The 27,144-nt window shown below is 36.1% G+C and overlaps 1 long non-coding RNA gene and 1 gene segment (V, D, J or C); both read right to left on the reverse strand.

Moving 5' to 3' along the window:
• Nucleotides 1–27,144, reverse strand: part of LOC120523672 — an 826,057-nt gene that overhangs the window by 139,905 nt on the left and 659,008 nt on the right.
• Nucleotides 12,314–23,090, reverse strand: LOC120523723. 2 transcript variants are annotated; one of them, XR_005632686.1, is made up of 3 exons: nucleotides 22,812–23,090; nucleotides 13,739–14,058; nucleotides 12,314–12,813 (listed from the first exon to the last, which is right to left on the reverse strand). It is a non-coding gene; the product is annotated as an uncharacterized LOC120523723 (long non-coding RNA). The 2 variants fall into 2 exon arrangements; XR_005632685.1 differs by lacking the exon at nucleotides 22,812–23,090 and adding an exon at nucleotides 14,380–14,841.

The raw sequence follows: 27,144 nt of genomic DNA on the forward strand, positions 1-27,144 counted from the left end.
AAAGTTGTTAACTTTTCTTATGCTATATTTCATTGAAATGACCATTTCACAAAATAAAATATAAAGATGACAATTATCAAACAAAAAATATTTATATCTAACATATGAATCATTTATTGTATCATAAACTGATGTTCAGTATGTATTACCTTTTCCACTATTTTCTTGTCATAGCATTTCAAAAACAGATGTTTTTCATTCTTTTCTTCCAGAAATATTTTTTTAGTCCATCCAAAAGCATATAAATCTATTTTTCGCATTCTCATACTCTGCAGATCGCGTTTTCCAGAAGCAGTAAAGCCCAGAGGAGGTCTTATTGTAGGTCCTTGAATGGCACAAATAAACACATAAGCACTTCTGCAGTGCCACTGGGTCAGTTCAGCACTGTGACCTAATTGATGATATCACATAAATATTAGGCAGGTAGAAATAAGAATTTGGTGGAAACCTTTTAATTGTACATTATTACATAAAATGGAACCCTTCTCAATTGGTTCCTACTTTGTGCCTGATGATGTGGGGAAAAGGTTCAAGTCACTGAAATGGACGTAGGCCTCTATATTTCTGCCTTTTATTTTTGGTGTTTTTAAGTCATTAGATAAGATTGCCACTTTTATTACATCTTTGAAAAGTATTTAGAGTATTAGGCATAAAGAAAATAAGCAACAGAAACACGAGAAAATTGTGTTTTCTTAAACCTGAAAGCAAACATATTTAATACAGTTCTTTACTTTCTAGTAACTTCCTTGTTACTGTCCCATGCATGTGCATGGGAGACAGCTTAAGGTCTTTGGTGATGGTAATTACCCACCGGACCAGGGGTTGGCGCTGTGTACTAATGCCTTCTCTTCTCCTCCCAGCAGAGCAGAAGATTGACAGACACCCCATCACTAACATCACTTCTGTGTCTGTCCGTCTGGACCATCCCCTTCCTGCCACTTGAACTCATAACCATGAAATCAGTCATCTTGTTTCAGTTCCTATTCAGAACTCCAGCCTGAAAAGATTACTCCGCATTTACTGTGTCCTTCTCTTTGTTTTTGCAAATCCAATTATACAGGGTCTTTATCTTGGTTTGTGTCCTATTTTACAGTACAGAATATAAATTATTAGACAAACTCATCTAAGACAAAGTCATTTTGAATCATTTATCCAAATACATTTAATCCACATTTAATGTATTAATAATAATAATAATTCTTTGCATTTATATAGCGTTTTTCTCACAGCGCTCAGCAATTGCCGGTTAAGGGCCTTGCTCAAGGGCAGAGCAGAGCAGAGTCCCTTTTGGCATTTACAGGATTCGATTGCCAGGGCAGAATCCTAGCCTCAGTGCCACCACTCTGCCTTATTAAATTTAGCACAGTTCTGTACCTTCTAGCAACGTCCTTGGTACACAATATAAATTATCAGACAAGTCCATCTAAGACAAAGTAGTTTTAGCCATTTAATCCAAGAACAGTATCAGGAGGGACTGAACTCTGTTCTGGTAACATGAAGACAGGAATCCAGACTTGTCGACAGTCTGCTCACTTACTATAACCCAAAATCGATTTCACCTCTGCTAGGCAGACAAAAGGTATGAACAAGGTAAAAGTTAGCTTATCTCCGGGACTTTTAGGAATTTAAGTGACTTTGTCTTCTCCTCTTCCAAGGTAGGATATGATTCCCCTATATTAATTAAGCAATTGGGGGTGGTTGGAGGGCTGTTTGCTAAATGTTTAACAGATTTTAATTCATGTACAACATGGGTGTCGAACTCTGGTCCTGGAGGGCCGCAGTGGCTGCAGGTTTTCATTCTATCTTCTTCATTAGTGACCAGTTTCTGCTGCTAATTAACTTCTTTTGCCTTCATTTTAATTAACTTGACTCAGGGCCCTTCATTCTTTTTCCTTAATTAGCAGCCTAACAATAATGAGACTTGAATAAGGCCACCACATGACCAGCTCACCTGTGCCCATCACACAATATCTGAAAATAAAGAAAGGTGAAGGTCTCGGTAAGGTTGATTTCTCAGGTCACCAATACATTTTGACGGTTTTCTTAGGGAAAACAGAAAATCAACAGTTTTGGAAATGTCTGCTGTGACAGAATGAGAGCAGCAACAAGCCATTGAATTAAATAACGGGTTTAATTAACACAGATAATTGGCTTCTCATTAAGAAACTGGTTGGAGTGAAATTGGTTGGAGTTTGAAATCCCAATTTAACTGGTCATCTGTTGACTTGGTTCACATTTCATTTCTGTTTGGCTGTCATTTAATGAAGAAAAGAATCAATTTAGAGGTCTGAATCCTTAAAAACAGGGCTGTTAAAATGAAGGGCAAATAAGTTAATTAGCAGTGAAAACTGGTCATTGATTAGGAAAAGGGTTAGAATGAAGACCTGCAGCCACTGCGGCCCTCCAGGCCTGGAGTTCGACACCCCTGATGTACAACAAATAAACAAGAGATTTGAGTGTTGAAAGTGGAAAACATAACATGTTCCTAGACATTTTATATGCAAGTAAAAAAGTGGTCAATATTTACACAATACTATAATAATAAAAAGAAGAAAAAGACGGAGAAGAAGAAGAAAAAGGCAGTAAGTTTCGCTTTGCTGAGGTCCAAGGCGTGTACAGCATGTTGACGTCACCCTAGTCTGGTGGATTGTACTAGGTGCTGAGCATTGCTTCTGTTTTCAATGTGACTCATATGAAGGTTTTGCTCTTAAAACATTGATTTTTGTTTGCCACCAAGGGACTGGACAATAATATGTTGCAGTTTTTCTTTTCATATTATTAGTTTTTTGCTTTTTTTTCAACTGTTCAAAAGATTTAAGTGAGGGGCAAGTAAGTGATGCAGCAGCACATGTAGGGCAGCGTGACAAAAGTAATCAGACAGTAAATAATTATAGGACTTTGTGTCAGTTAATTATAAATAAGTGAGTTAATTTCTCTATAGGAAGAGAAGATTACTAGTTAAATGAGGTGCATAGTGAGCAAACCAATAAGAATTGGCACTAAGAGGAACAACAAGAAGAGTAATAGAGCCCATTTAAGAAAGAAAAAAAATGAAAGAAAGTGGCAAAGAAACAGTTTCTTAGGCAAACAGACATGTATAGAGAAAGTTTAGTAGAAATTAAAATTCATCGAACAACCAAGAAAAAGGTGTAGCAGTAGTGGTATTATAGGCAGAGCATCTTAAGCAGCAATCTCCAGGAAGTATCAAATAGGTACGGTAGTTCATTTAAACTCTTGTTTAATTTATATTTAATGTTTAATTTTACAAAGCGGTCAAAAGTTAATAGTCACTCAAACAAATTTTAAGCATGGGACTAACAGAATGCAAGTCCTGTTTTCTTCAGTTTGGCCTGCTTCCAATGTAATGTAACATCTGAACTTAAAGAGGAGGCAATTAGCCTGCATTGTTGTGTAGAAAGGTAGTGTGCATCCATAAAATGGCTTCAAACCAGAGGGGTAGAAAAAGGTGGGTCTCATCTGAATGTATGCTTAAGATGTGCACACTGTCCAGGGACATCAACCCCAGAGTTTAAGGTGTACAGCCATTTTCAGGACTTTATAGAGAATGGATGGTGATTCTGATATTTCTGAGATCATAGGTAGGGAGCATAATGGGCCACCTCAAAACCAGTACCCAGAAAAACAGAAGTAGTGATGAATAGGGGAGACAATCATTTGTGAAGGGTCTTGTATGATATGTTGCCTTTTTGGTGCACATGTGAAAGACATTCCTGGAATGGGTGAATAGGCTTCTGGCAAGTGCGAGGGTGGATTTAGGTGTCCTTGTCCATGTTGGAACAAATGACATATGTAAAGGCAAGCTGTCAGTTGTACACTCCAGATTCAAAGAAGATACTAAGAAAAGATAGTCTTCCCAGAAGTTGTGCCTGTGCCACACACCAATCCAAGTAAAATTTAGGAGATTAGAATGTGAAGCTCAAATCATGGTTTAGTTTAGAGGGGCATAGGTTTGTGGGACATTGGGAGACTTTCTGAAACAGATGGGACCTGTTCTGTTGTAGTGAACTGGGAAGGCATTTGGAATAAGTTAGTCAAGGATTGTTTAAACTAGGGAGTGGGGAGAAAGATATTTTAAATAGGCCTAGTTTAGAACTTCACACAAAAGGTCAGACAATAGTATGTGCAAATACAAATATTATAGACTAGTTTTTTCGACCCATCTATGACAGGTTGAAACATAAGTAATCAATGTAGACCTCATACTTTTTATTTGATACATGGGTTATCCATTTGGTCTGGTATAATACTACAAACCCTATCCCTTTCCCTTGCGATGGCTTTTTCCTTTTTAGATAGAGCCATCCACTTTTGTCACTTCCTCTCATTTGTTGAACTGAACATTCTTATAGTCAAAGTGTTTTAATGGGAAAATGTGGCAGTGGTTTCTACTGAATTGGCCTGGTTTAACAGCTCTAGCCTAGTTGTGTCGGGGCTTTGGTCTCATAACGTGCATGTCAATTTATCTTTATTTTCACTCATCAACTCCCCAACACACAAAGTGATCAGCCATTAGCACCACAGCTATAAGCCTTGTTCATGTAGCCCAAGCGAGTGCAATAAACCCACTATCGCAATTCTGTTGCCAATGGCCAATGAGGCCAATGAGACCAGTTTTCTTATTTTTAGACCCTTATTTGGTATTTTCATGATCATTTTTGATTTTTTGACCCTTTACTACATGTTTTGCCTATTTTAAAATTTTCTTCTCAACCATAGTAACTACACAGAAACACAGATACACAAACACTTGTCCTTTTATTAAGGTGGAAATCTTTGAAATTTCCACTAGTCTTCTGTTAAGAAAGCCAAAGCAGAGAAAAAATATATACTAATAATTATTTTCCCTTAATGCTAAGAAAATCAAGAATAAAACAAGTGAGTTATAGTTATACGAAGTTACACATAAACATAATGTCAAAAAATAATAGAAACCTACCTAAAAAATGAGATGGGAAGGAGCATATAGATGGTTACACATTGTTTTAAAATAATATACAAAACTAATAAGGGGAGATGGATGTTGTTAGATTTTTTTTAATTAAAATTTTAATAAAGCATCTGAATTATCAGTAATTCAATGTCAATAGACATAGGTAAATAACATTTTATTTTAAACACTGCTGAACATAATATAAGTTGCCAGATTTAAAACTAAAAATATTCCAATTAAAAAAAAAATGTAATAAATAAGGCCCCACAAGTTACCATGGGGAGTATTAATATATAATTAATGTTAATTTTTATCAGTAATTCTTAGTAAGTAAATATAATTAAGAAGGGTGATCTACTGTAGATAGCAAGATAAGAACTATAATAATCAAAACTCAACCTAAGGAATTTGATTTTTATCTAACCTTTAATTCCCATGTTTCCACGTCATCTGCTTTCTTCTTCTTCAAAATAGGGCAGAATTAAGATGCTTTATTAATGTCAATGATATAGAAAGACATTCACTTCATGTCAAGCAGAAAGGAGTCTTGTTTAAATGTTAGACTAATCAAACTGAACTACTGATTCTCCAGTCAGAATAATGAAGCAGAGAAACATAGAAAGAGTTTGGACATACAAATATGTCAATGCACTTCTTTGGTCGGCTGCCTCTGTCCAGAAAGCAAATAATACATATAAGTAGTTGCCTCTTAAACAAATATATGTAAAAACAATACAGTTATATTCAAAAAATACTTCATATTGTTCCAGCAACAGTTTTGTATTATATACTTCTCCTTTTTCTTCTTTTGTTAATATGATAACACATCATAAACAGAATATCTGACAGCTTCTGTTCTGCATGGAAGTGGAGTGCTTAGTCGTCCAGCTCCACAGCTCCAGAGATCAGGGTTGGAATCTCAGGGTGTTTTCTGCGTACCTTCATCATTTTTTCATCCATCAGTCCAGTTTTATTCCCACATCCCAAAAATGTGGAAATCGTTCCAGCTTTGATGTTAATATGTTAACTGAAAATATTTTGCAGATTTTGTTTAGCATTATGTTTCCGTGTTGGTTTGTTTATTTGTCTTGATAATTAAAATAGCTAGATTTAAAGCTACAGAAAAAAAAAATGTTTTGTCAAACCCCATTAGAAAAGTGTTCTATTAAAAAGCATTTTTTCACTGACAAACTGAGCTGGCACTAGCGGGGAGCTGGAGTAGGAAAACAACAAAACATTAAACCTCACACTCACACACAGACATGCTCCAAAATTCCTTTCCTGTGACTACTGCAGAATCCATAATTTCTTGAAAAACACTACTGGTAACAAACAAATTATTAAATAAATAGAATATCAAAAAGTCCTGCTTTACATTTCCTATAGTTATTTAAATGAAGAGGTTTCACTGAGACATTAATCAAAAGCCCACGTTATACTAGAAGAGAACCACACTTCTCTTCATGAGGTTTTAGTAAGAGAGTATACCACCGTGACCAGCTACTACCACTGTACCCACCATGAAATATGTCTCTACAAAAATTTTACTACTTCTTACCGATCATAGTCAGTTTGTATCTCACTTACAACTCAAGATCTACTGTAAGTTATCTTTGCACTTATTAATATACAGTATCTCTTATTAATCAGAATAATATTAATGACAATAGGTTCATTAATGTAATGGCATATATTTTTAATTCCATGCTACATGTCTGCACTTACTATATTAATAAAGTTATATGAAAAATAGTATAGAATTAAGCACAGTGTGTAGTTCAAAAGTATAACAGAATACCATGTGTGTCATAATAGAACAAACATAATCTATCATTAAAATGCATCATAAAAGACGTGTCAAACATGTTCAGCTGATAACTTAATAATGATAAATTTAGTATAAGGAAAGATACTTTCCATAACAATTATCTGTTATGTGAAAAATCTGCATAAAGTAAATCAGGATTAAGTCATAAGTTTTTAGTGACTGAAAATGTGGACTCTTCACAGATATAAAAAATGATGGGGACATTATACTTTAAACACCACAGTAATTATTGTGACACACAGAAATTTAAAATGTATGTTTACAATGTGGACTGCATTTTCTTTACTGCATTAACAGCACGTTCAAGAAATCTGTTACATTTTGTATGCTTTATTTTACTTCAGTTACCATTTTGCAAAATAAAATATGAAAAGGACAAATTTCAAAGATAGTTATTATTTATGCATGAAATTAAATATGCATTTAATATATGTTAAGATGATAAATGTATTACCTTTGTTTGTGTTTCCTTGATGTTTTATGTTCATTCTTTCACAATTATATTTTTCCATACATTCTGCCATCCATAAATCTATTTTCAGAATTCTTGTCATTGAGCGTATGCTGAAGGCAATTCAAACCTTTTTCAGAGGCAGTAATATACAGTAATTAATATAATCAAACATAATTGCAAAACACAAATAAACATACTGGGCATATCAGCAGTGCAGTTGGAACAGTTCAGCATTTCTAATCAACCTGGCATCACATTTTTATAAGACAGGAAGTAAAACGAATCATTCAGAAACATTTTTAAAATGCCATCTTTTAATAGGTGGCAGCCCATCGACAGCTGGTTCCTGATTTTCATCCGATCTTGCAGATAAAAACTGCACAAGGTGAAGTTGTTAGTTTTCATTATTTCATATTTTGTAAAATAAAATCTTTAGACCAAATAGGCAAGTAGCAGATACTTTTTCTTAAACCTGAAAGTAAACATGTTTAATTCAGTCCTACACATTCCTGCAACTTCCTTAGCACAGAATGTACAAAATTAGACAGGCCAGGCTAAAACAAAGCAGTCATGCTTCATTATTTAAACCAAATCGATCCAAGTACGGGTTAAATGTGGACTGAAGTTTTTGGCAACAGGAACCCTCTGGATGCTCTATGAAGTCTATGAGGTCACATTCACTCAATGCAGCACAATTTCAGTTCAAATTAATTTTGTTTAGTGTTCACAGGAAGCAGAGGGTGATGGTGTGAGGAACCTTATCAGAACTGGCTGATGTTAAGAGTGGTGTTGCACAGGAGTCAGTGCTAGGGCTGCTAATATTTTTAAGGCAGCTCCCCTTGGTGGCACCCACAGAACACAACAGGGCTGCCCCACTGGACTACACTGTGCGTGTTTGTGTGGTTAATCCCAACCCAGGGATGCTGCCCACTGGTGTATTGGGGAAGAAAATATTCAGGGGTGCTTACTTTCCCTAGACCTTCCATGGCACTGGTGTCCCAGCCAGGTAAGGATATTTGTGCAGTTCTGGCCAGGATGATAGTCCATGTGTGCCATTCATTACAATAGTTAAAAACGTGTTGTTTACAACATCAAAGAATAACATAAACTATGATAATTATGGTCAGGCACCAGTTTAGGGTTATAGAAGGCTGAATCCCTTCTTAGTTGTATCAAGCACTGGCAAGTAACAGCCCTGGAAAGTGCACCAGTCTATTTGAGGTCCACTCATGCACATCCACAAGACTCACATTCTAGGAATGGGAGACAGTGGAGATAATCATTGTACCACTGCTTTAATGAAGTTAACAACAACAAAAAATACAAAGGTTTCTTTAAACTGTTGTGCATGCACTGCAAAAGAAAAAGAATCCTGGGGTCCTGAAAGGGATAATCCTTGTTTATGGAAGATCTTTCAGGAATGGAGCTTTCCATGAAAAGCAAAACAGTATATTAGAAAAATTGTTAACTATAGTTTGTTTTCTAAGAGTCCAACCAAAGTTTAAATCCAACAAGTTCGTATGCTGCACTACGATATATTAAAGTGATTTAATAAGGCTAATGGGAGCAGCCGAAAGAAGAAGAAGAATAAGGCTATACTGTATATAGATTTATTATTGATTGCAGGGTTACATCATGATTGTATTAATGTTTCAAAGTAAATCTAAAGTGTCTGCTGTCAATCCTTTACCCCTCTTCCCTTGGATATCTGAGTGTTTTTTTTTTTGCACCTGAGCCTTCTAAAATAAACAGGTAGGCAGTGGATTTGTTGTGAAAGTAGCAAGTAGGGTGAATCACCTTGGGGTTTGAAGTGAAGACCTGTGAAGACGTTGCACCATGCTCTGTTGATCTTAATTGTTATTATTCTTTAGATAATATTTATAAATTAAAGTAGCTGAACAATTGGTTAATCAGATCCCTATTGGTGATATGCTCAGACAGGTGAACAAAAGCAACATTGGCAACCCATATTTCCAAAACTGTGCATAACTTTCCATGTACATTTCTCTTTTGGCTATCATTTTTCGTACAGTTAGTACACTTAGACATTCAAACAGTTTTTGTCTTTATGTAATGGCTTTGATCTCTGAAGATATGCTGGAATAAGGTTCTCTTCCAAAGGTGTAAACATTTACACAAACATTACGAAGTTTTTCTTAACACAGAGGACCACAGATACATGGAACACATTACAAAGCAATGTGGTGGACTGTAGGACTTTACAGACTTTCAAAACCAGACTTCGTGTTATTATTAGAAGAATTAAGTGGATAGGACTGGACAGCACTGTTGGGCTGATTGGCCTGTTCTTGTTTAGATTGTTCTAAAGAAAGATTCTATGAATAACATTTTGAAAATCAATTGAAGGGAATTTTCCTTACCAACAAGAGGATTCACTGCAAAAAAAATTTTGTGTCAAATATGAGCAACTGTTAGAACAACAACTGTTAGAAAGTGTCCAAAGTATTGATGACCATTCTTATACCGCTGCTTCTTGTCAATGTTTGTGTCAGCCAGCAAATAATCCATTAAATATTATCCTGCAAAAACAGAAGTCACTCCACATCATCTCTTTTTTTTTCCCCTTTCGTTTTAATAATTTCTTTCCCTTTTCAAAAAAAGAAGAGTGACATGAGTGTCTTAAAGTGCAGGAAAATGTAATTCAATCAATCTATTACATACGGACAAGAAATAGAATACTGACACTGGTTTTAAACTGATCCTTAATTAAACAGGAAAAACAATACCACCATGCCTCCTGATACATGCAAATCCCCCATAATACCCCACTTAAAACAAATGAAAGAGTTTTCCTATTCACTGTAACCACTACAAGTGGTAGCTAATCCACCTTAATTACAAGATAAGTGTATGTGTGTCCATCCGATTGCAGTGTCTCAGTCATTCCAATAGATGTCGCATCACAAACATTAACACTACTTTTACAAATCCCATACCAAACAGCATATAATCAGAAACAGACAGATAGATAGATAGATAGATAGATAGATAGATAGATAGATAGATAGATAGATAGATAGATAGATAGATAGATAGATAGATAGATAGATAGATAGATTAGCATAGTTTATTAATCCCAAGGGGAAATTCACATACTCCAGCAGCAGCATACTGATAAAGAACAATATTGAATTAAAGAGTGATAACAATGAAAGTATAAGAGACAGACAATAACTTTGTATAATGTTAACGTTTACCCGACCCCGGGTGGAATTGAAGAGTTGCATAGTGTGGGGGGTAATGATCCACTCTGTCTGTCCGTGCAGTAGGACGGTGACAGCAGTCTGTCACTGAAGCTGCTCCTCTGTCTGGAGATGACACTGTTCAGTGGATGCAGTGGATTCTCCATTATTGACAGGAGCCTGCTCAGCACCCGTCGCTCTGCCACAGATGTTAAACTGTCCAGCTCCATGCCTACAATAGAGCCTGCCTTCCTCACCAGATTGTCCAGGTGTGAGGCGTCTCTCTTCTTTATGCTGCCTCCTCAGCTCACCACCGCATAGAAGAGGGCACTCGCCAAAACCGTCTGGTAGAACATCTGCAGCATCTTATTGCAGATGTTGAAGGACGCCAGCCTTCTGAGGAAGTATAGTCAGCTCTGTCCTCTCTTGCACAGAACATCAGTATTGGCAGTCCAGTCCAATTTATCATCCAGCTGCACTCCATACATATTGATTACTTGGTGCATTGCAAACATTAACAATGAGGTCTATGTTGATTACTTAGATTTCAACCTGTCCTTGTTGGGTAGCACAGATAGTTACTGATAATCACTGTGTATGGGAAGAGCAAAAAGTAACAATTACAACAACTCAAGGTTTCACACGCATGAAAAATGAGAAAAGTGTATGCCAATGACACATACAGCTATCAATATGTGGTATATTCTTCTGCCACTCTGACTGAAAATGGTTAAGTTTTGGTCAGCTCCCGTGAACTAAATTTCAAAATGAATGTATTAATATGAGGTTGGTCATTCGATCAACAATTAGTAGTTGTTCTTGCATATTAGAGCAATGTAAAGGAAACACTGTTACATAACGATGACAACAGCAACAAGGTGACTAAATAAAAAATCTTATTGAAGCAACAGGATAGCAATGTATTGAGAGGTTTCAGGCATTATTCATTTTTGCCACACCAGAGCAAAACAGGCCCACAAGACTGAAATTGAAATAAACTGTTCCTCCGTAGATGTTCTCTCCTCTTACGAGATGGGACCTGATTCATAGCAGAATTTGTTGTTGGAATGCTCTTTGCTAGATGACTGTCCCATATAATGCACAATAACAAGAGAGAATTGCATCTACAAAATGTACACAAGTCTTCTAGGAGTTGTGTGTGTTAGAAAAATATTGCAAATTTTGGCAAAATATATTATTTGCTTACTAAATGCAGTTTATCTATTATCAGAATAAAGAATGGGGCCTACGTTTTTATTTCTTTGGGACATGGGAGGAAACAGCAGCATTCTGAAATAAAATAACAAAACTATCCTACTGTACAGTACATACAATTTTAAAATTATCTTAAAATGTATACAGTATAACATTTTGTGGCACATTTCAGGACTGTAACTTCTGGAACATATTTTCTACACACATAAATTGAAGATATCATTATGGCATGGCATTCGTACAGACGTCATCTTTAAAAGGTTTTCCTATTAGGAAAGCACTGTGATAAACACTTATGCAAAAACGTTAGATACTGAACAAATGACCCTTCAATTGAAAAAGGCAGAATGTCAGAAAACAATGTAGCTTACATTTATTTTACTCAAACTTTCAAATTAAAAGTAACACACGACACGGTTAATAAATATTTTTTTAATTAATGTATGACTTCAATTGGTATAATGAACAGGTTATCAATATTTAGCAGTACTCAAAGTTTAGTTTGAATAAATCTGAACAGAACTCTTTGAATATTATGGTAACTCCATTTTTCTAAAAGTTATTTAAAAATTTAAAAATTAATATCTTAGTTGCGCATATGTTGAACACGGACAGATAGATAGATAGATAGATAGATAGATAGATAGATAGATAGATAGATAGATAGATAGATCATTCTAATTTTCTCAATTTTTTTTACCCACAGATACAGAAATCATCTCTATATAATAAACAATACGATACACAAGAGTTTCCTTAATAGAACATACAGAAAATCCACTGTTGCCATCAAGTTGTCTATAGAGCTTGGAATATTTTTCAAATGAAATGTGCTACTTTTTCATGAAAAAAGGAGTTGGTTTGTGTCAAATTCTTAAAAAGTATAACATACCAACTGTTGCAATACAGATCAGCTAACAAAAGAGGAAACCATAAGAAATGTTTTTAAAAACAAATTAAAAAAGAATATTTTATTAAAAAATAATTCATAGAAAATCACAGAGTACATTTTATGATACAAATTGGCATCTTCTTCAGTTATTTAAATTAAACCCCATACTTCAACAGTAGAGAAGCACACTTTGTTTAGGAGGTTTTAGTAACACGGTATACCACTGTGACCAGCCACTACCACCATAATAAACCACCGTGACACTTGTCACTACAAAATATCAAGGTCAAGATGTCATACACATCAGCAAGGGTTTGTATTTTAATTACAACAGGATCTACTGTAAACTACTTTTGACTTGTCAATTTATGCCTTACTAATGTTTATTATTACTAATAACAAAACATTTATTAAAGTGGCATTGTTTTGTTGCAATGAAAATTTCTAATTTATATCATTTAGACATGCAATTGATTTCTTACTTGAAAAAATAGGTCACAATTAAGCACATAAAGAAGTAATTCAAAAGAATAATAGAAAATGGTAGTATATAAAGTGAAAGTGTCATAATAAAAAAGTATAAAATACTATCCAAAGGTACTGTATAATGAAAGACTTTTTTCAGTAGGTTAAGTCAAGCAAAATGACACCTTTTATTGGCTAACTAAAAAGATCACAATATGCAAGTTTCTGAGTTGCCATGAAAGCTTGCATATTGTAATATTTTTAGTTAGCCTATAAAAGGTGTCATTTTGCTTGACTACTCACTACATTCATAATGGCTAACACCGGTACAACATCCTAGTACTACTGATAAGGTTAATAAAGATAATTTCATAATGGTAAATTTAGGATGGGGAAATATAAATTGCTAAATATATTCACTGTCATACAACACTTCTTTAAAAAGCAATTGAGGTAAATAAAGATAGATAAATGCAGATACGATTATAACAACATTCTGTACTTTACACACATAAATATAAAATGAATGCAGCAAAATGTGTGCTGTAGCCTCTTTGCTACATTAACAGTATTTTAGAAAAAGCTGTCAACTTTACTATATTATACTGCATTGACCATTTCATAAAACAAAATTTAAAGATGACAAATATCAAAGCCAGAACTTCTTTTATTTTATATATGAAACTTTAATGCATCTAAGGATTATACAGTATATATATATATATATTACCTTTCCAGTAATTTTCTTGTAGTTGCATATTAAAAAAACAGTCCAACATCCCATTTTTGCACACTCCTACATTTAAGATTGAGGCAAATGTTTCTCCAGCAGCAATAAAAAGTCCAGTGGTGGTGTTAGATCCATCCAAGGTAAAAATAAATGAACAAACACATATGTAATTCCGGTGGAGCAACTCCGTATTGAAAATTAAAATAATCACCAGAAAAGACCAGGAAAGGATGCCAGTTCATTGCAGGGTCTACTCACACACATGCCCCGCTTGCACTCTTGAGACAGTAGTTCACCATGTACCTCCACTTTAATGAAACCTGAAAAGCAAATATACAGTAGAGGAAATAAGAAATCAACATGGTAACCTTTTTCTCATGAAACACTTGCCTAATTGCCTTTATGTAAGTTTTACAGTTTTTATGCATATTTAATGTACACAAAAGTAAAGTATATTCATAGAACAAGACTCTAAATGAGTGGAAACCACCAAAAAGCCTATCACAAAATATATACATACATACATACATACATACATACATACATACATACATAATTGAAAACATGAACCACATTATTTGGAAGATTTAGTATCTTGAGTGTGACAAAAAAACATCTGTATTTATGTACATAAGACTTACTATATGCAAGAATATAAGAGAATAAAGGGATTTTAGTTGTCCACATTCTCAGTTACTAATGTTATTTGTCTTTGTAATTCATTATAATTATGTAATTAGATGCAAATTTAAAACATTACTATTTGATCTTAAACAAACATCTAAATTGTGGTAAGCTGGCGCCCTGCCTGAGGTTTGTTTCCTGCCTTGCGCCCTGTGCTGGCTGGGATTGGCTCCAGCAGACCCCCGTGACCCTGCAGTTAGGATATAGCGGGTTGGATTATGGATGGATGGAACAAACCTCTAAACAAATTAAAGTATAAATGCCAGCTGTACTTAAGGACCCTAATCTGTTCTTTATGTTTAAAATTTTCTAGGCTCCTCCTTATATTATTTTTACACATTAGCTGTTGTCACAAGAACGAGACATGGACAGATAAAGAGTTGGGGCAGCCACCCGTATATTGTGGTATCCTGGCTGCAAAGTCGTTTTCTTATAGAAATACAGAGCACTGAAGTGCATACAACCGAGTCCAAAACAAGACTGAGGAAACAAAGGAAAAGGGGCAGGTTTTAAAGGGGGAGACAGGAAGTGAGGTCGTATGGATCTGGCACGTGGTCTTCCACCATTGGCTCAGAGCGGAGGTGACATCAGAGGGACTGGAGCTGGTGTGGCCGACTTCCATTGGCTCAGTCCCGGAAGTGATGTCAGGAGATCCAGGTGAAATCCCCCGGGAATGGTCTACAGGCAAGGGAGAAAAAGAGTCAGTGCACTCTGCCACACCCCGGCATGTCTCCGAACTGCCTTCACTCAAGCCCTTTAGCTGCCTCCCATGCGCACGTGTGTGACACTGTTTTAGTATTTGCTACACTGTTCACCACTTACTGCTATGATACATTATGTGCAACATTTTCATATTTTTGCAGACGAGGTCTAATCTTTTTAACTCTAAATGCATTTCCTCTTTGTTTTAACAGTTCTTGTTGACTGGCACAGTTAGTTACAGCATTCAGTTTAAGTCTATCAAATGCTTTTGAATTTTCATAAATGTGTCAATTCATACAATTAAATTAACTGTAGAAAATAACTCAATTTATTGAATTAAAAAAAATTCTGTTTTTGGTTTTCTATAATTTTGAAACTGCACTGAATAACATAACATGATGAAATCCCAGCTGTAGATTATATTTACTGGTAAAATAAAAAACCATAAATAAAATAGAAACAAAAGCTTGAAATTGAACTAGTGCCAAAATTACCAAGCATCATTTTTTTCTTAGACAATTCATGACAGTTTTAGAAAAAAATCTGATTGAATAATCTGATTCCAAATCCGAGTCCTTCGGTACTGCAGAGAAGTTGAGGTTTTTGTGATAAACTGCATCACTGTGCCCCAGTTATCACAGTGATAGAATCAAGTATTAAAACCTCCAGTGACAGTTTGTACTTATTAAGCTTTCCTTGCAGAATATTTGGTTTCTGTTAATTCCTGATGGTTTGCTTACTTCTGTTTTCTGATAAATTGTCTCTTTTTTAATCCCAATTCTGTATTTCAAAAAGACCATAAATTCATTGAATATCTTTATGAAGAAGAGACTTTTCAGTTGGAAGTGATCATGTACTGAAATGAATACAACATTTGCTGAAATTAGTCAGTCAGTCAGTCAGTCATTGTCCAACCCACTATATCCTAACACAGAGTCACGGGGGGTCTGCTGCAGCCAATCCCATCCAGCACTGGACGCAAGGCAGGAACAAATCCCTGGGCAGGGTGCCAGACCACCATAGGGCACACACACACAGTGTGTGGAATGCCAATGCACCTAACCTGCATGTCCTTGGACTGTGGGAGGAAACTGGAGCACCTGGAAGAAACCCACGCAGACACGAGGAGAACATGAAAACTTCACGCATGAAATTAATTATCTTAAATAAATTTCCATGTAACCATGAAAGTGCTGCATTTAGGAATAGAGTTAGAAGCAGTGTAGTTTAGTCAAGTCTACAAAATCTTGCACAGCTTCTCTACTCCTGTTTCTGTTCTGCTTTTTTCACAGTATTAACACCCTCAGCTCTATACAAATGATTTATGAATGTAAGGAGCCCCTAGTGGATTACTCTGTCACAAGACACTCCATTAAACTTTGAAAGTAAAACTTTTTTATTTTATAGCATTATATAAAAGGCTGAAATATTGCCATTGAATAAGATTGGCATAACTCAGCCTTAGTCCTTGTGAGGTAAAATGGAGAACAATTTCATTTTAGGTAGCATTGATTAGTACTGAAAAGTGACGGTCTGCTTTTAAAAGAATAAACTTACAATCGGTACTATTGATTCATTTCAAATAGAAAAATCTATCCAAGGCCCACTACTTGCAATTAGGTGTTACCGAGAAAGAATTTGCCTTATCTGGCAGCCTGTCTGTGAGAAAAACCACAAAATACCAGAGAAGCTGGAATTCTAAGGCAGAAGCACTAACCACTCCGCCACCATAGTTTATTAAAAATAAAGACAACTGCCTTGAACCAGCTAATCCATTTTCTAAAATTTGTATTTCAGTATAAGGTCATGGGAAACTAAAATCATCTGTATCTGGTGCAAGACACGAACCAAACCTGCATAGAATGTCAGGCATCATGGTTTGCACATCACACACATTACTGTAATTTCTCTTTATTTGATGGAAAAATGACATGTGATATCATTTGCTACCCCGTTTAATCCAGGCCAGGGTCACGGGGGTGATGCAGCCTATCTCAGCTAGCATAGGGTGCAAAGCAGGAACAAACCCTGGACATGGCAGCAGACCATCACAGGGTGAATACACACACACCCACACAAAAACACACATGGGTCAATTTAGTGGAGCCAATCCACCTAAAATGTATGTTTTTAAGACAGTGGGAAGAAATCGGAGCACCCAGAGGAATCCCACACAAACACAGGGTGTTGCACCATGTTAGCCATTATGAATGCAGTCAGAAGTCAAGCAAAATTACTCCTTTTATTGGCTAACTAAAAAAAATTACAATATGCAAGCTTTCAAGGCAACTCAGGCCCCTTCAGGCCCCTTGATTACTTCTTGCTTGAAGAGGTGGCCTGAGTTGCCTTGAAAGCTTGCATATTGTAATTTTTTTAGTTAGCCAATAAAAGGAGTAATTTTGCTTGTTTTCTTGAAGAACTAAGGGGCTCTGCCCCCTGCTCGCCATACCCGGGGCGGGTGCTACACGCTAGCCACTTCACAGATCTGCCGCTTGCGTATGGGGATGCGGATGTACAATTTAAACAGATTGTTATTTTCATGGGAATTGTTACATATGCATAATAGAACTATTTTACATTAAAGTGAGTAATTAACCATAGTTAAAAATAGTAAAACGTTAGAAATTGAAAAAAAATTATGTTTCATATTGTGTTAGAGGTATTTGTTGCGTTATAAGTTTTCATATGAAATTAACATGCAAATACTTTTTAAACTTACACTTTTACTGTAAAACTTCAGTAAAAACTTTTTAAATTAACTTTTCGTCAATATCGCATTTGATTCCGTGTTTGAACTTACATTGTGACAATGCAACGTATAACTGCCCATGAGTGAATTTCGTTTCTTTCTCTCTAATAAATAAACCAACTTTTTCGAATGTTTGTCCTTGTGATTTGTTAATTGACATAGCAAAAGCTAATGTAACGGGAAACTGTAAACTTTTAAATACGAATGGCACATCAGGATCTCCTTTGGTGTCTAATGTTATCCAAGGAAGATGTACTACATTACCTTTCTTGTCGCCTGTTAAAATTTTAATGTCATTGCCAGTGTAACTGATCAACAATTTTTGCATTAATTCATTTGACATCATTGTTTCTCAGTGCTAGCTTTGCCCGTGTACTCATTTCTTCTCCTGATTACCCTTCAGGATGAAATTCATCAATAAGATTTCGACATCATAAGTCTTTTTTTATTGGGAACTTAAAGTGAGGAAAACGTAAACATTTCTAAGAGATGACAGCGCAGGAACTGTGTCTGACAAAAGCATTTACACGAATGAGAGGTGAGAGTACCATGTGCGTGGTTGTAAATGGTTGAGAGGAGGGCAGGAGTTGACAAATTTTCTTGGAAAAAGTCTTATCTCAAGATTTTATTTTATAATAGAGAGAAATCTTTGAAATGTTCATCTTCCATTTGAATTTACAGTCTTACAGAGACCTTATTGTCATGTGTAGAGAGTCCAATGAGATTCTTATTTGTATGTGCTAACTAACATGCACCATGATTAGTGAGTAGAGCTACCTACTTCGAGAAGTCTGCCTTCCTGACCAGGATTGTCATCTGCTTTTGAAAATGTGTTCCATTTCCTCCAGTTAAGCTTTACTTTGAGGAGTCTACTGAAACTGTGATGATTCTATAACAAGACTATGACATCCTTTGACTGCAAAAGATGTCCTCAAGTATACTGTTTAGCTGTAGGAATTCTATTCCAGAGGTTTTATCGAATTCTGAAGTCCTGGATAAAATCTTCATGTAAACTTCTCTGCAGGAGACTGTGGAAGTTTTTTTATTTCTTGTGCCCATCAAGGTAGGACATGACCTCAAGACTAGAAAGACACTTGGTGGTCATTTTTAGCTCAGCCTCTAGTGCTATTGGCACTATTACAGACTGGTGGCTATAATGGCACATAGGTGCCATGCTACTTGTAAGTTATATTCTAAAATTGAATTCTAATGTATTTTGAATTTTTATGTACTGTATAAAAAAGACATTTTCAGGAATATATGATGCAAAGAAACATTATTCTTGTTAAAATGTATGAAAAGAATATATGTATTTATCTGAATTTCTTTATTTTATATATAAAAAAGAATTAAAAATGAAGGGTTTGGCACATTGGCGCAGTGGTTATCACAGCTGCCTTCACATAACCAGTCTGCAGGTTCTCCCTTTGTATCAGTGGGTTTTTCTTCAGGTTCTCCAGTTTCCTGCCAAGATATCCAAAGACCAATAATTTTAGTTAATTGTCAATTCTGATGTAGTGGCATCCCATCCACTGTTGTTTACTACCCACAAACATACATTGGATTAAGCAAGAGTGAAAAGGTTATTTCATGGTATTTCACACTCAGTTTCTTCTTGGGTACTGCACTGAAAATAGAACAGATTTCAGTTGCCTTTCATCAAACAATGTGTTTTTTGCTTTCCTTTTCAACAGTTGGTACTTTCTATTTACAGCAACACATAAGAGTTTATTTCAGGAAAACTCTGACTGAATTATGGTGTGGGGAAACGGTTAAAACGTCTAGATAGCATTTCCTGATTATGCTGGTCCTTCTTCACATCAGTTTTATGAACCTATTAAACCTTTTGCAGACTGTATTGTCACTTTTTAATGAAAGTATACTTCTAAAATTAGAATTGAAAGTTCAATGTTTATTTTGTGAAGGCAAAAGTCCAAGAAAGGTGGCGCAGTGACAAAATGATTAGCACGGCTGCCTGGATGGAATCTATGTGGAGTTTTCATGTTTGCTGGTCTGTGACCATGAGGGTTTCCTTTGGTTAGTTAGAGTTCATTTTGAATCTCAAAGGTTTAATCTTGTTCAAGGTTTTCAATCATGTTTTTCCTCTATAGATTCATGAGGACGTTCTGGAAAGTGCTGTATAAAGGAAAAGGAGAAAGTTTTTTTTATTACTCTTTCATAGAAACTAATTTAGGCATTCAGCGGCTCTACCAGTGCACACGCTTCTTATTCTAGGGCCATTTAAATCATCCTCCTGCCTCACTTCAGAATTAACCAAATACTTCCTAATAAACTGGGTTCTGAGTAAAAACCTTGCCTGACCTTTCCATGAATTGTCCTTGCAGTGGTGTCTGAATGAATAAAAGTTGCATAACATTTTGCAAAACAACAACGAAAAACAATCATCTAACTACAATAAATGATCATTTTGAAGGCAATAAAATTGAAATAAAATGATTGATGCGCACTGAAAGCTGAAAGGATTAAATAAGAGCTTCAACAAAAATGTTCACAGAAGAATAGAAAAACAGCAATTTACTTCAAAGTTAAACAGTTTTATTGTAATGGTCACAAAAGTTATTTTGCAGGGCTTGAAATTAAAGGTGTGTAAACTTTCAGAAACATTCTAAGATATTTTAATGAAACAAAATATTATATAGTGTTTTTGAGTAAAAATCTTTGTCAGCGTTTAGAAGAGCCTAAGAAATAATTTTCTCACAGGCTGACACAGAACAAGAGTGAAATGTTAATATTACATGTAGAAGGAAAAATAAGCAAATTAATACATTTGGTATTTTTTGAGACACTGTATTCATTCCCGTGGGGAAATTGTTTTTTCACATGACCTTTGGAAGGTCAGAGCGCAGGGTCCACCATTTTGCAGCAAAACTTGGAACAATTATCAGTTTAAAATCCTTAATAATAATTTAGAAAAATATATATTTTGCACTTTCATTAACAGTTTATGTATTTGAGCACAGAGTGAATTAAATTCACAGACAGAAATATTGAATATTGATATGAACTTCATTGTTGCCTACTCTCACTAACACTGGAAAAAACAATGTCTGGTTTAGCACAATATGAAAAAAATAAAATATTTTAGAACATATTTTAAAAGAGGGCGGCGCGGTGGCGCAGTGAGTAGCGCTGCTACTTGCAGTTCGGAGACCCGGGTTTGCTTCCCGGGTCCTCCCTGCGTGGAGTTTGCATGTTCTCCCCGTGTCTGCGTGGGTTTCCTCCCACAGTCCAAAGACATGCAGGTTAGGTGCATTGGCGTTTCCAAATTGTGCTTGGTGGGTGTGTATGTGCTCTGCAGTGGGCTGGCACCCTGCCCGGGGTTTGATTCCTGCCTTGCGCCCTGTGTTGGCTGGGATTTGCTCCAGCAGACCCCCGTGACCCTGTAATTAGGATATAGCGGCCTGGATAATGGATGGAAAAAAAAAAAAGGTTTGTCCACCAAACCTGATTCTGCTCTCCCCCCATCCTCCCTTACTCTCTGTTTAGCTGAACTAAATACATGGTTCTCTTTTAACTTTTTGAAACTCAACAGCAATAAATCAGAGCTTCTCCTGGTAGGCTCTAAATCAACATTATCCAGAACTAATAGTTTTTCTATTGCTATCAATAACTTGCCGGTCTCTGTTTCCCCATGTGTGAAAAGTTTGGGTGTCATCCTTGACAGTACTCTGTCTTTTAATTCACACATCAATAATGTCACTCGGTCTGCTTATTTCCAATTGCGTAACATCAATCGTCTCCGTTCTTTTCTTACTCCACAGGCCACTGCCATTCTTGTTCACAGCCTTGTTACTTCTCGGCTTGACTATTGTAATTCACTTCTTTTTGGTCTTTCTCAAAAATCAATTCATAAGCTTCAACGTGTTCAGAACTCTGCTGCCCGTATTATCACCAGGACCCCTTCTATTCACCACATCACCCCTGTTCTCCAGCAGCTCCACTGGCTTCCGGTCAAATATCGCATTAATTTTAAAATACTTCTGTATACATTTAAGGCTATTCATCATCTCTCTCCTCCATATCTCTCTGATTTGGTACAGATCATCATCCCATCTCGGTGTCTCAGATCCTCTTCTTCTCTTTCTCTCTCTGTCCCTGTCCCCCGTCTTGCCACTATGGGGAGCAGGGCTTTCAGTTGCTCTGCTCCTCGACTTTGGAATTCCCTACCTCCTGAAATAAGAAACATCACCTCTTTCTCTCTTTTTAAGTCTAGACTAAAAAATCACCTATTCAAAATAGCTTATCCCACATAACTTTCTCCATTTTCCTATCTTGGAACTGTTTTATGTTTTATGATCTTGTAATTTACCTGCTCTTTTGCCTGCTTTTTATTTTCTTACTTTTATTATTATTTTTTACTGTGTACAGTGTCCTTGAGTGTTTTGAAAGGCGCTTTTAAATAAAATGTATTATTATTATTATTATTATTATTATTATTATTATTATTATGGATGGATATTTTAAAAGATAGCGCGGAGTCTTCATTTTAAAGTTAAATTGAAAGGATTCATTTAACTTAACATTAAATCATGTGACAGAGATTTGTCAATGCTATTGATATTTGACTAACGTAACATGTTGAAATGTTGCTCATTTCAGCCTCTCATCACTCTTGTTGAATATAATAGTGAAATGGAGTTTTAAAATTGTAACAAGGCTAACCTTAGTGATCTGTAATGTATGCATTTAAATGATTTTTAAAAAATAGCATTGCAATAATAATAATAATAATGTTTAATGCTGGTACATCTACTTAAGAAATGTTTTATATACATTTATACATACTGCAAGTGAAACAGCAAATTTATTTCATTGAAATAAAAACCTCCAGCAGCAGCAAAAGTGCGCAAAGACATTTTGTGTTAGTATGTTTCACTGTGCCCCCCCATACACAGTGATATAAGCTCATATACTAACCTTCAATTAGAGACTAAATGTGGAATGACGCAGCCACTGTATCTTGCTCTTTTTCATATATGTTACTCCATTTTGACCGAATCCTTTCACCTCTTCAGTTAATTCATTCTTTGAACAATTAAGACCTAAGTCATTATCCAGTATTCCATTTTTATATTGAATTTAACTTAATTGATAAATGAAAAAAAATCCTAACGATGTTGGAGCAAAGCCAAAAAATTAAAAAGGCTCTTCAATGGCTGTAGGTTTCTGTTCTGTTGTATTTCATTGTGCTGCCTACTATACACTGTGATACAGAGCTGTATAAAAACCTCTTGGGAGTAACAGGAAGCTTTTTAAAGATGTACACATTAACCGTAGTGTGTGTAACTTCAGCGTGAAACCATGTGCATTGTAAATTAAACATCATCTAAATTAATAAAAGTATTAATAAATCTAAACTAAATAGTAATAACAGTACATGTAAAGCAGGACTGCACCAGATTGCATGAGAGAAAATGTTGGTAAATTCCACATTTAAAATTAGATGGCCATTGATCTTTCTTTTTTTTCTCTTTCACTCATTCAGTGTGATTTATATGTTGAGGCATGACATTGCACTTTATGCAATAATTTTGTGGGTTTAAGCACATGTCTGGCATAATTTAAAACCATAAATACGTTAATTAGTTTGCTGCTGGAAGATGAGTTGGTGAGGCCATCAGGAGGCTTATCCTGTGGTCTCTGTTAGGATCCTTATGCTACAGTGCAGTGCCATGGTATTGATGCCATGCATCGAATGAGATGTATCACTGAGGTCCTGTGGTCAGAAAAGATCCTTGAGTATATTTTGAAAAGAGTAGAGTGTACCTGATGTCCTAGTTAAATTGATTATTTTTGGAATATACTTCAGTAGTTTCCCAAAGGGAAATTGTCTATTCACATTAACTTTTGAGGTCAGAGAATATAGTCAGCCACTAAACAGCTCCCCTGGAGCAATTCTTAAGTTAAGGGCCTTGCTGAAGGTCCCAACAGAGGATGAAACCCTTCTGGCATCAACACGATTTGAACAAGCAAGTTTCCAGATACCAGCCCCTCTGAGTCACCACTCCTCCCATGCCATGTCCCCCATGGCTGGGTCAACCTGGACCCCTAGTCATCTCCTGTCTCTAACTGGCTAACCATCTCTTTCACACCTTCAATATTCTATAAAAGGTAATGTGTGATGAGCGTATACTTTCACAAAAATGGCTGCCTTTGCATCACCTAGGAGAATGTTGCATATTGGTGGTGGTTAAATTGGCTACCTACTGTCTCTATCAAATGCTTTGAACACTGCCTTAGTATTTATTTTCTGCTTTCTATGAAGTAAAATATAAGGTACTTTTGATGATATAGTATGTAAGATGATTTATAAAGTAAAAGTTAATTATTTATCCATCCGGTAATGTTGAATTTACAATCATTCCTAAACTTTTATTTGGCAGTGTTTGAAGTAATATTGGGTGAGACCATAATTTATTAAACTATAGGTAGCGACCTATTTTGGGTCATGTGTTGTCTGAGTTTGGGTCATACAAGGTCGTGAAGCACAATAGTACTCAAAGGTAAAGGATTGCTGTGGGTCGCCATGGGCAGCTTTAGCAAACATCTTTGCTCCACTATGACCCACATCTGCAATTCTCCAAGAGGAATGGAGCTGATGATTGGCAGCGAATCTCAAGGAGGTGGATTTTTTTTTTATTGATTTTATTAAAAGCAAGTAACATTCCATACAATCAAGTCAAATTTAACAAGAATAAATTCACTTCAACCCCCACCCAAGAGAAAGAGAGAAAGGCCAACAGCCAGAGTAAGACTAAGATTAGAGAAGAGGGAAGAGAATCATTTTCCCCAATATAAATGATTATTCTAAAATGTTATTGATTAGATCCTGCCAGGTTTTAAAAAGTTTTGAACAGCTTTAGATTTTTTCCAGTTTCAAATAGTATATAACATCAGTTTCCCACTGACTTAAAAGACGTGGGCTAGGATTCTTCCAATTGAGCAAGATAGGTTACATTCTATTAGTGAGTTAAAGGCAATTACCAATTGTTTGTCATTCTTTACTTTAAGCTGATCTGGGAGTACACTAAACACAGCTGGGATTGTGACACCAACGCTCTCTAATAGGCATTTAAAGATTTTTGTCTAGAATGATGTTAATTTGGTGCATGCCCAATTAGTCCATGTGGCCCAGTGAGGCAGGAGCTCAATTGCAGCGTTGGCAGATTGGATCTTGCCATGAAAACATTTTGGACAATTTTAAACAAGATTGATCTGCTCGATAAAAATTTGAAATTGAATAACTGTATGCTATGTGCATATGGAGCTAGAGTGAATTCTGTCCGTGGCTGCCTTCCACTCCTTTTCTGAAATGTCGAGTAAGAGATCCTTTTCCCATTGTACTCTGGGATCTTTGAAAGGAACGGATTTTAAAATGTTTTTATAAATTATAGAAATGCTGTCTGAGTCTTGAAGTCTCATCAATGTTTCTTCTGGAATAGAAACAGGTGGGGGGTAAGGAAAATTAGGCGGATTTTGTTTTGCAGAATTTTTAATTTGGAGAATTAAAAAAATTGTGTTGATGGGAAGCTTAATTTGAAATGTAACTGTTCACAGGTTGCAAAGACATTATCTATATACAAATCTCTAAATTGTATAAGTTTGAGAGAGTTGAAAAAGGTGGTTACTCTGGAGAGGACCATTGCAATATCTTCATAGTACATGTTTAATTATTCTGTCCATCTATCATTCCAGGGTTGTGCCAGCCCCAGCAAGAATACAGCGCAGTCTGGAACAATCCCTGAATGGGTGCCAGCTCCTTGCTAGCGATGTGACACTGTGTCCTCACATGTTTAATTATTAACAATATAGATTATTTAAATGATGTTAACATTTTATCTTTATAATGTAATAAACATATTTTGCTGCATTTCATCTTAAAAAGGATATCATATGTAAATATGTGCTTTATAAAGTGGCTCAGGTTGTGCAATATTATTAAATGTATCTCAAGTTTACAGTGAGGTGATTGTACTAATAAGTACAAACAGTTCTACAAGGAGCACTTAATGGACTGATTGAGTGCGTTTATAGTTCTTGGGATGAAATTGTTTCTGAACCGCGATGTCCCTACAGGAAAGGCTCTGAAGATTTTGCCTTTTAAGAGCTGTTCAATAGACAGTATGGCTGAGGCAACGTGTGCTTGATGCTGAATAACGTGTGATGATTATTCTTGCCAAAATAAAACATCACAACAACAAAGTTTTGGGGACCGTCTCCGTATATTGTCGTACAGACAATAAATAAATAAAGTGATTCAATGTGTTGATTAGAGCAATGAATATTTTACTGAAGGAAAATGGCGGATTTAGAACAAAAAGATGATGGGACAGGAAATGGTTGGCAGGAAGTGATGTTGCAGCAGGAACTGGAACCAACGTCATCATGCTGCGGCGGAAGTGAGGTGATTTCATGGAGCCAGAAGTGACGTCATTGCGGTCATTTTGGAACCCGGAAGTTAAGGGAATTATTTTTCTTCAGGTTTTCTGTTAATGAAAACAGGTTTAGGTAAGTACCACGTGATGACCCTCTATCTTGTGATATTTCACTCACCTTTAGGCTCTTTGGCTGCCTCCTAATCGCACATGTGTGACATGACCCCCCCTCAGCCTAGACCCATCAGGTCGGGCGACCTGCACCGAGAGGTCATGGACACAAGAGAGAGCATCTGAGTTGGCCTGCAAGGAAGGCTAAGGATCCAAAAACCACCTAGTGATGCGAGGGTTAGACTCACGATGAAGGGACATCCACTGTAAAGCGGCATGATCCGTCACCAGAGTAAACTCACGCCCCCAGTAGGTAGTACCTTAAAGACGTGATAGCCCACTTGATCGCCAAGGCTTCTCGTTCTACCGCAGCATACTTGGTCTTTCGTTGCAACAGTTTCCGGCTAAGGTACATAATGGGGTGTTCAGCACCGTTGACGCACTGGCTCAGCACGGCACCCAATCATGTGGCCGATGCGTCGGTCTGGAGGATGAAAGGAAAAATCAGGAGATCTTAACACAGGTGCCGACGTAAGGGCCAATTTTAAGTCACTGAATGCTTTATCAACCGAATCATCCCATACCAAAAATACGTTAAATTAGATAAGGGTGTAGCAATTTCGGAGAAATGCGGTACAAAACAGCGATAGTAACCTGCCAATCCCAAAAATGCTTTTTTATTACATTGTGGCTTAACAACAACCCCCTCCTACTAGGTAGCTTAAATATTTGGCTTCTCTTAATTCAAAAAAACATTTCTTCGG

The sequence above is a fragment of the Polypterus senegalus genome, chromosome 1 (assembly GCF_016835505.1).
Source record: "Polypterus senegalus isolate Bchr_013 chromosome 1, ASM1683550v1, whole genome shotgun sequence".
Taxonomy (NCBI): domain Eukaryota; kingdom Metazoa; phylum Chordata; class Cladistia; order Polypteriformes; family Polypteridae; genus Polypterus; species Polypterus senegalus.